This window comes from Phyllostomus discolor, chromosome 7 (genome assembly GCF_004126475.2).
Source record: "Phyllostomus discolor isolate MPI-MPIP mPhyDis1 chromosome 7, mPhyDis1.pri.v3, whole genome shotgun sequence".
Classification (NCBI taxonomy): domain Eukaryota; kingdom Metazoa; phylum Chordata; class Mammalia; order Chiroptera; family Phyllostomidae; genus Phyllostomus; species Phyllostomus discolor.
The window spans coordinates 81,584,315-81,594,893 of NC_040909.2; the positions used below are offsets into that span (position 1 = coordinate 81,584,315).

The 10,579-nt window shown below is 38.5% G+C and overlaps 1 long non-coding RNA gene across 1 annotated transcript in view; it reads left to right on the forward strand.

Moving 5' to 3' along the window:
- Window positions 1–10,121, forward strand: part of LOC118501869 — a 30,640-nt gene extending 20,519 nt beyond the window's left edge. Inside the window, exon 2 of the long non-coding RNA XR_004904531.1 lies at window positions 9,943–10,121. This is a non-coding gene — a long non-coding RNA (uncharacterized LOC118501869). The remainder of the gene's footprint in view (window positions 1–9,942) is intronic.
- Window positions 10,122–10,579: the final 458 nt, after the last annotated feature.

Here is a 10,579-nt window from a genome sequence, read left to right on the forward strand (position 1 = left end):
AGAAGTTGGAACTGTTGGATTATATGATATTTCTATTTTTAATTTTTTGAGCAAACTCCATACTGTTTTCCACAGTGGCTGCACCAACTTACTTTCCCACCAACAGTGCACAAAGGTTCCCTTTTCTCCATATCCTCACAAACACTTGTTATTTCTTCTTCTTTGATAACAGCTATTCTAACCAGTGTGAGTGGGTATTTCATTATGGTTTTGATTTGCATTTCCCTGATAATTAGTGATGTTGAGTATCTTTTTGTGTACTTGTTGGAATAATCTCTTTAGAGCATCTGCCTATTTTTTAATTTGATTGTTTGTTTTTTACTGTGGAGTTGTATGAGTTCTTCATATATTTTGGATATTAACCCTCAATCAGATATATGATTTGCAAATATTTTCTCCCATACAGTAAGTTGCATTTTTTATTTTGTTGATGGTTTGCTTTTCTGTCCAGACTTTTAGTTTGATGTAGTCCTATTTATTTATTTTCACTTTTGTTGACTTTGTTTTTGGAGTTAGATCTTAAAAAAAAATCATCACTGAGACTGATGTCAAGGAACTTACTGCCTGTGTTTTCTTCTAGGAATTTTATGGTCTCAGGTCTTACGTTCAAGTCTTTATTTTGAGTTAATTTTTGTATATGGTGTAAGAGAGTATTTCAGTTTCACTATTTTGCACATGGCTGTGCATTTTCCCCAACACCATTTATTGAAGAGACTGTCCTTCCTCATTGTATAGTCATGGCTCCATTTAGTAACTTCTTTCCATAATAAATGGTAAGGTTTCTAGGCATTTTCACTTTACTCAAATAGTGACCAACTTCAAATAATCTTGCGTTGACAACATTCATTATCCAGTTTTCTATCAATGACCTCTTTGTAGTAGCACATGATGACTCTTATGTTATCTTAATCAATGTTGATACTTCCTGTAAAATTAGCAAGAAATTTATATCTTCTTTCAGTGTCTTGATATAATTTACTCCTCTCCACTAATTTGATTATCAAATAACCAAAAAGCTTATTTATTACTTCTTTTCAAAATTTACCTCTTCATTTTAATTAATTTTGGTTCTTGGTATGATCTGAAAATTTTTTAAAATTATAAGCTTCCAAGTGTCATAATATTTTTCACCTTTGTTGCCTTTGTTTCAGATTTCATTAATTTTTATCTGAATTTTATCTGTATTTGTTCATAAACAAATGCTAATATAATAAAGTGTTTTTCATATTCATCTAATTCAGGAGTCTGTAATTTTTTATTGTTCTAGTGAAACATTTTCAAATTAAGTTAAAATGGCATATGTAAACTTTATGAACTTTTTGGGTAAATTTAGTGTGTTGAAGTTTTTTTATAAGTCTCCAAAAGTTGTACTTTGGATTCTAAAAGTATAAGTATTATTGTTTCCATGCTCTAAGTCTGTAATAACTTTACAGTGAGCATATTATCCCCCATCCAGTGTTGTTAAAGAAACACACATATTGTTAAAAAGAAATCCAAGTCACATATGTCTTTAAAATGCTCCATCTACAAAGTGTATAAACAAAAACCCAAAACATATTGCCAAATTTGAAGTAGTCAACAGTGTCCAATATTGAGAAGGGAAGTATTTTAGGGATGAAAAGTTTTATTCAAATCTTACTTTTATAAAAACAACAACAACAACTAGCCATTTAGAGAAAGAGAATCAAGCCCATTTCACAGCTATCTTTGAGTTTCCTCCTTTCCCCTGCTTGATACAGAAACCAGAGAAAGTAACTGCCCAATGCTTTTTTTTCTTTAATCATAAAACTATTCTCTGGAGAGTTTAGCTAGACCAGTTGAGTTTGAATTTGAAACAAATTAGATAAGCAATAAAGGAGAAGAATTTGCTCTTCTCAGAGCTTCTAATTCTCTTCTGTAATGAGTTTCCTTCTTAAATGTGCCTGCAGTTTGTTCTCTTTCCTTATGGGACATAGAAGCAGCAACAACCTTTCCGAAGCCAACCTTCCTTTTAGGTCTTGGTTTGCACTGTTGGCAAAAAATACATACAATTCATACCAGCCTGACCCTTGTGTAAGAAACACTTGGAAGAATATGGAAGGTGTTGTTGAAAAGGATAGATCAGAGAATTTAATTTTTCTATGAGCAGTTTAAAAGCAAATCACAAATGTCTAATAAAAAAAAGACTGCAAGAGAAAATGATGGCTGAAAATATTTCTCAAAGTCTGGTTTGCTGATCACCTGAATCAAAATTTCTTCAGGTGCTTGTTAAAAATATAAGTAGTAGGTCCAACAGTAGAACTACTGAAACAGAAACTGTGAGAAGTAAAATTACATTAAAAAACAATAAACACACATTCTAAGCCAAAAGTTAATGAGCAGTGATCAGTAGACCAAATCCTGCCCACTGCTTGTTTTTGTAAGTAAAATTTTATTGGCACAAAGCCACACTCAGTCTATGGTTGCTTTTGTGCTAAGATGCAAAGTGAAACAGTTGAGGTAGAGACTATAGGTTCCATAAAACTTAAAATGTTTCTTCTCTAGCCCTTTGCTGAAAAAGTCAAAGGGCTAGATGCTTCTCACCTTTGAATGTGCATACAAATTACTCAGGAATTATTTCAGAAAGAAGATTCTGATTTAGTATGCATGGTGGGCATGAGATTTTGGTCTCTCCAATCTCCCATATGAAGCTCATGTTGTTGTCTGGTAGATCACACTTGGCAGCATGGTTCAAAGTGGTGGCTCTCAGAATATAATAATATAAATTCTTGGCTCCAATGCAGACCTACTAGATCAAAATTGCTGCAGGTTGGAGCCAGAAATCCACTTTTATTGAGCCCTCCAGGTGATTCCTGGTGCATGCTAAAGCTGGAGAACCACTTGCCCAGATTGTCTTTATGCAGACTGAAACTTGATAACCATTATCTTCAAAGAGCCTGAAGTCATATGTTTATGTTAACGCCATTAATATTGATTCTCATAAACACAGGATATGTTTCTTGATCATAATAGTTAACAGGGAAGAAGACATTCTATGAAATTGCCACCCAATACCATATGATTTATTTCTTCCTTATATATTCAGAATGCCAGACTCGAGTAGATAAAATTTCAAATGTATCTTCATTGGTTCATTCTAGTTTAATGAGTATCTTACTTTGCAGAGGTTCTTCTATATTTGTGGCTGCTCCAAATACAGTGGAAACTCGGTTCTTGAGCTTAATATGTTCTGGAAGGGTGTTTGAGAAGTGATTTGTTTGAAAACTGAGTCATACAAGTGACTGATCATACAGGTATCAGCATGAGAGGGTTGTTGTGTCAAGAACTGAAGTTTTGTTTGACAATTGAGACACTTTTTCCATGAACAACTTGGTAGAGAACCGAATTGTTTGAGATCAGAGATGTTTGAGAATTGAGGTTTGATCATAATTTCAAGTGTTATGCCATTTCTAGAGTGATCAACAGAGGGAGCTGGTGTTACAGTCCTTATCCTTAAATCTCTGGTGAATTTTCCCTCCTTGGCTGAATTAAAGAAAGGATGGCCTCTTGACTCATCCTTGAGTAAAATGTTATTGTTTGCATGTATAGTCCCTACCATCCATGTTATCTACAGTTCTAATGCCAGAAGCAGCTGTATGATATGTTTGAAATGAGTGTAACCTGTAAGCAATTTGATTCTATTATTTTCATCATTCACAGATCCCCTAGTATGTTCAAACAGTGATGAAGGCACATGAGATTACTAAAACACAGATCCTGTTCTCATTAAACATAAGTTTCTGGGGAGAAGGGGTGTTAACAGACACATGTAAATACATCTAATAATATAGAATGTAATCCCTTACAAAGATTGAGAGGACCTGAGACCAACAAATAGATACTTTGTTGCATTGCCTAGAACTGGCCTCTTGGGTACATGACCTAGGTTGTCATAGGAAGGGCTGAACCATATGTCACTGAGCTGAATGATGTGACTTGCTATAGCTCAAAAAAAGGTACAAACTCTTAATCATAATTGTCCAGTTTGTCAGCAGGAGAGACATGTTTACAAACACAATGGAACATATTCTCAGGCTGAAGGACCATCACACAGATGGTAAGTGGGCTATATTAGACCCTTGCCTTCATCCTAGGAAGATATGAATGGGTTTTGAGTAGTCTCGATTCAGAACTTGGTTTTGCTTATCTAGCTATACAACCCCATGTTAGTGATATCCTAAAGCATTGAAACAAAAGAGGCTGTATCAATGTGTCCTAGAAAGTGACATTTTTCCTGATTAAGGAAACCAATTTTATGGCACATTCTGTACAATATGGGCCAAGTACATGGAGTCTTTGATACTCAATAAAGGTTCATTGATGTATGAAGAGATCAGCAGAAAACTGAATGGCTGATTGGGTTGACAGAATAAAGAAATGGTCGAGGTCTGATAAGGGCACCATCAGTGAAAATAACAGAAAAAGACAAACCAGAGAAACATTGTATGGGTACACTCTCAGTGTGTGTTAATTATTTGGATATAGCAGTACAGAAGCCAGTGAATATAAAAATAACTGGGGCCTGAGGGATGATAAGGTCTTAAGCATGAATTAAAAAATTAGAAAGGTCATTGAGCTGGGAGTGGGGGAGGGTTCTGAGATGAGGTTAACTTTAGACCATTTGAGTTGGAAGTTCTATGCCATCCAGAATGAGATGAACAAGAGGTTGTTGGTACTGCAAGTTTAAGGTTTGGAAGAAGGATTCGAAACAATAATGAAGAGTGGAGTTATCTTTATAGAGATCTTGGAATAGCTTAGATACCTGATCAAAAGAAAATATTCAATCAAAAATGTATTGATCCATTCAATAGCACTTATCAAAGACCTAATGCATTCTAAGCTCTGGGCTGCAGACTGAGGAGAATAATAGCCAAGCTTTTTGGAGTACTTAATTTTAAATAGGCACGGCCTGGTGCAGGATTGGAGCAGCCAACATACATGAAATTCAGATTTTAGTAGGGAGAGATAGAACATAAAGTTAAGAAGTAAAATATATATTGTTAGATGGTGATATGGAGAAAAGTAAGGGTGGAAAGCAGGATAGAGAAGGTTAGAGATAGTGGCTTTCAATTTTAAATAGAGTGGTCAGGGAAGTTCTCACTAAAAAGATCATATTTGTGCAAAGACCAGATGCAAACAAAGGAGAAAGGGTATGTGGAAGGCAAGTGCTCTGGGCAGAGCAGCAAGCAGCGGCAGCAACACTGAGTGCAAAGGCATGGACAGTCCTAGAGCCCTGGAGGAATGGCAATAAGGCCACTGCATCTATCAGATAATCAAGGGAGAGTGAAAGAAAAGGTCTGGGTGGCCACAGGGACCAGCTCATGCAGAACATGCGAGCTGCTGACATGACTTTGACTTTCACTGAGATTGAGAGGAGAACCCTTAGGAGGGGTTTTAGTGGGAAAGTGACATGACCTGAAATATTCCAGTAGTATCACTCCAGCTTCCACTGGAGAGGATAACTAACAAAGCAAGGAGAGAAGCACTTAGAAGGCTAATTCAAGGAAGCAATGACAGTGGTGGGGTCAGGTCCATTGGAGTGGGTGTGGAGAGCAGTGGCTGCACTCTGGATCTATTTTGAAAGTAGTGCCAACAGGGCTTGTTGATTGATTAATTGTGGAATATGAGAGTAAAGGGGAATAAAAGATGGCCTGACATTTTTGCTCTGAGCAATCGGAAGTCTGGTGTTATCACCAGCTGGGATGGAAAAGATGGAGATGGGAGGTGGTCTGTGGGACAGAGCAGGCATCATGAATTCTGTTTGCACTTCTTACCTGTGAGATACCCATCAGACAGGCAGGTGAAGTCATCAGGAGGCTACCTGATGCATGCATCTGGAGTTCGGAGCAGAATTCTGAGTATGAGATAAAACTGTGGGTGTTTGCAGCTGATGTAAAGGAAATCACCGGGAGAATGGGTGTAAATAGAGGGAAAATGCTCAAAGACTTTCATATTGGAATAGTTAATATTTAGAGGCAGAGAAAACCATAGGAACTAGTAAAAACAGGTTTTCAAAGAGTTTATACTAAATCAGGGCACATAATAATTTCATTACGGGGGGGGTTCAAAGGGGAGAGAGGTCAAGTCCACCAACATCGTGAGGATCAGTAGAGATTTAATAGAGAAGGACCCATTAGAAGTAAGGCAAGGATGTTCCAGGAAGAGAAAGATGAGATTAACATTCCCAGCTCCTTGTGGTACTGGGTCAAGAGCAATAACTCTGGAGCCACACTTCTTAGATGTGAACCCTAGCTCTGCTGCTTACTAGTTGTGTGACATTGGCTGAATCATTTACCCTCTCTGGGGATCAATTTCCTCCTCCATTAAATGAAGATAATAATACATGCAACTTGAGTTGTTATGAGGACTAAACGATTTACTGTTATTTTTCAGACTATAAGATGCACTCCACCTGCCCACCCAAATTTGGAAGGAATATAGTTGTTAATGCTGCTGTTGAGTTCTGTTTACATTTACATTGGTGAAATATTATGTTATTTATGTTATTAAATATTTTACCATTTTTCACTTCAAAATTTATTTTCCTATTTTCCTCCTCTAAAACCTAGGTGTGTCTTATAGTCCTAAAATACAGTAATAATTGTCACATTTTTAGACTACATATGTGCTCTGTGGAAGTGTTAGTTAATTTGGAAATTGAAATGGTTAGAATACAGGGTGGGTGAGGGTAAGAAATGATGAGTTATAGGGTGGCAGAGGCCGCTGACCAGCTTGTAGGGTGTCTTCCTATCATAGGAAGGAATCTGGATTTTTTCTGTAAGCAATTGATCAGATTCATGTCTTTGAAATATTATTCTAGCATCAGAGTGAAGGTTACAAAGCGATAAGGTGAGGTTAGAGACAAAAAAGTTAACAGAAGGAACCGGGGTAGGAAGACAAAAAGCAGAGTGCATGAACAGGAGAAGGTAAAGAAGGTAAAAGTAACAGAGATTGGTCATTGGAAAAGGGGAAGCTAGCAATGACTCCCGGATTTTCAGATTGTTAACTGGTTAGGCAAGAAGGAATATAGGAGGAAGAACATGTGTCTTTATGGAAAGATAATACTTGGGTTATGCGACTGCTGGGGTTGAATGCTTCTGATGTTCAGGCTAAGATGATCATGCACTGGAGGTGGAGCATGGAAGGCAAGCTAATTATGGCTGTGACCTCAAGAGAAGAATCCAGTCTGGGCACGCAGATTCAGAGTCAGTGTCATGGAGTGCTTGTGGAGTCATAAAATTAGAAGGAATGTTTCAGGAAATGAGAAATCCAAAACAGAATTCTGAAGCATCAACCATCGACAAAAAAAAAATGTCTTAGAAGGAGGCAAAAATGTTGAGAAGTAGAAGAAGCAAGAAAGGGTGGCTTCTTAGAAGTCAAGGAAACTATCCAGGAAGATAAGGACTACAGATGCAGCACTTCATACAGAAAGGTCAAGGAGAACCAGAACAATGAGATTTCCTTAGATTTGACTATTAGGAGATGATTGGCTCCTCACCAGTGAAGTGGAGAAAGCAGGGGGCTAACTCCAGTAGGTGAGGCTGGCACAGGGCTGCTCCTCCCCTACCCCCTTGGCATGCACAATTCCCACTGCAAGGCTTTGTGGCCAGAAGGAACCCAGCTTTTTCTTGGAGCTGGTTGGAAGTGCCAGAGAGTTAGTACCCCTGCAAGCAGCCCTCAGTGATGTAGGATCAGAGTTGATGGGTAAGGACTTTAGTATACCCATCTTGAAGTGAGGAAACTCTATGACAGCATCTGCATAGTTTCTCAAATTTCCCCAATGAGATTTAAATCTCAGCTTCCTACAGTAGTAGTCACTGCATTAACACATCCCATACTCACACTCTCCCTGCCCTGACTCATGTCCCCATTCTCTTAGCTGGGATTCTTCCAAGTAAGCAACTCCCATCAAGTTCTTACGAGTCTGCTTTTGAATATGCCAACCTAAGACATTAGGCAATGAAAGTCATAAGAGATGAAGATAAAAAGACTGTCTAAGCCTTATTCTGAGTGGAAAAAAAAGAGAGGACAGTAGCTAAAAGGTGACATAAGGTCAAGAGATTATTTTCTTCATATCATAGGAGAAAAATTAAGCCATTTAAATATGTTGAGGGGAGAGGGAAGATGGCATGGTAGCAGGGAGCAGATTCCACTTCTCCCTACGCACGGGAGAAAATCCTAGCCGATCTATGGAGAAACACAGCAAACAGCCAATGGTACCACAGCATATATGAAAATAGAGATAAAAAATTGTAGCAGACACTGACAAAACAGACAGTAAGGAGAGTGCTTCTAGACAATAAGCGCCCAGGGATCAGCTTGGGGAAGAGGGAGGCTGCAGCCCCAGGCTCGGCACTCACCAGGTCTCCCACAGGGCTCCCAGGAGAGAGCTGGCTCAACCACTCCCTCCCTAGCCAAACAAGGATTGAGCAGCACTGGGGGAGGCCTGGTTGCTTGAAGGCACAGAGAGGAGAGTGAGGACTGAGTGGCAAACACACAGGGACTGTGAGCACCCATGTATAGCCCTGGGAAGAGTGCACGCCGGAGCCTGTGCGAACAAGGGCACCCTGGCCGTGCTCCCACAACCCTGGAAAACTGTGCTTTGTGGAAGACCCAGAGCCCACACCCGTAAACCCGGAGGGAGTGTGCACTCCGCAGGAGCCCTGGAGCCCACAACTGTGAACATGGGGGAAGCGTGCTTAGGAAGGCCTGGATCCCACACCCAGGGTCCTGCAGAGAGGCACCAGACTGGCTCTGGGGAGAGCGTGTGACTGAGTTCTGAACAGGAAGGGAGAAAAGCGAAACCAATCACCCCTCAGCCTCCTGCAGGCAACAAGACCAGAAAAAATGGTTTGGCCAGTTTGAAACCAACAAGAGGTTCTTGTTTGTTTTTTTGTTTGTTTGTTTGATTTTGTTTTGTTTTTAAAGTGATTTTTATTTTTTAATTTTTATTATTTTTATATCTCTCAATTCCTTTTGCTTCTTTTTCCTTCTTTCTAGTTTTATTCCTTCTTCCTTTCTTTCCAATTTTAGCTCTTCTTCCTTCCTTCTTCTGTTTTTATCTTTTTTTCCTTTTCTTTTTAAATACCCAGAAGTGAGACCAAACCCCACCACCACAAAAAAAAAACAGGAACTGTGAAAAGACCAGAGTTGGATCCAAAGACAGAGCATCCCAACAGCTAAGACAGAGAGACAAATGTCACTTTGCTATTACAGAGAACTTGCAAGTTATTGCATATTTGTATTATTATGTTTTGTTATTCTTACATCTTTTATTTTAATAGTATTTTTGTATTTCTCTTCTTTCTGTATAGTCTTCTTTGCTTGGCTGGTTATATTGTATCATTTGACAGGTTCCCCCTGTTATCTCATTCATAGTGAATTGCTAATTTACTGTACTTCACTTCATTTGTGTTCCATTAGTACACTACTCAAGGTTCTATACTCCTTATTCTTGTTATCTAGATCTCATAGATTCCATCATATGATTGTTGCTCTACTATTATTGTAAATAACAGCTATTCAATACAATTGTAAATACTATACAGCATGCCCCCCCCCCCCCAGATCTTAGCCTACTTCACGGTTTACTGAAATCTATTATTGTAGTGGTTAACTCTATTCTCTCACACACTACACCTATTTACTATCCTTTATCCCCACCTTACCTCAGAATCTGACCTCCCACAACCTCACTGTTTTCTAGATCCAACTCACATCCTTCCCTCCCCAACAAGAGTCTTGTCTTCTTTCCATTATTTCTAAAAGTGGCTAGTTGGGAGGAATATCAGAGTTAACACTATACATAGACAAAGGATCTCCTAGTTCTTTTCTACTGGCTACTACTGTAAATATCTTAGAATACTTTCTTACTGTCTTAAACCATTTTGCCTTACCCCTCCAACTGATCACAAAAAAGAGTAGGGGGAAGCTGTAAACACCAGGATACCTGAAGGAGACTTCACCACTGAATCTCACAAGTATTCTACCACAGTAGTTCACACCATAAACCTAGGGAACCAGAACAAATCAATTTAGAAGCAGAGGCTAATAAGAAGAATCTCACGAACAATGGGAAGACAAAGAAGGAATCCCCAAATGAAGGGAAAGGAGGAAGCCTTAGAACAAATGCAAAATGAAATAAAAGCAACTCAACTATCAGATATTGAGTTCCAAGTAATGATTATCAGGAAGCTTGATAAGTTCACAATGAGCTACCAGAAACTACAGGGAAGCTACAATGATCTCACTGCAAACTATATCAACATGAAAAGGGAAATAGAAACCGTCAACAAGGACCAAGAGAAAATGAAGAATACAATTTATGAACTGAAGAACACAGTAGAAGGAATGAAAAGCAGGATTGATGAAGCAGAAGATCGGATAAGCAAATTGGAGGACAAAGTAGAAAAAAAAACACCCAGAAAGAGCAAGAAAAGGAAAAGAGGTTCAGAAATAATGAAGAGGGATTAAGAGACATTCAAGATAATATGAAATGTAATAATACCCATATAATAGGGATACCAGAAGCAGAAGAAGAAGAGTAAGGGATAGAAAACCT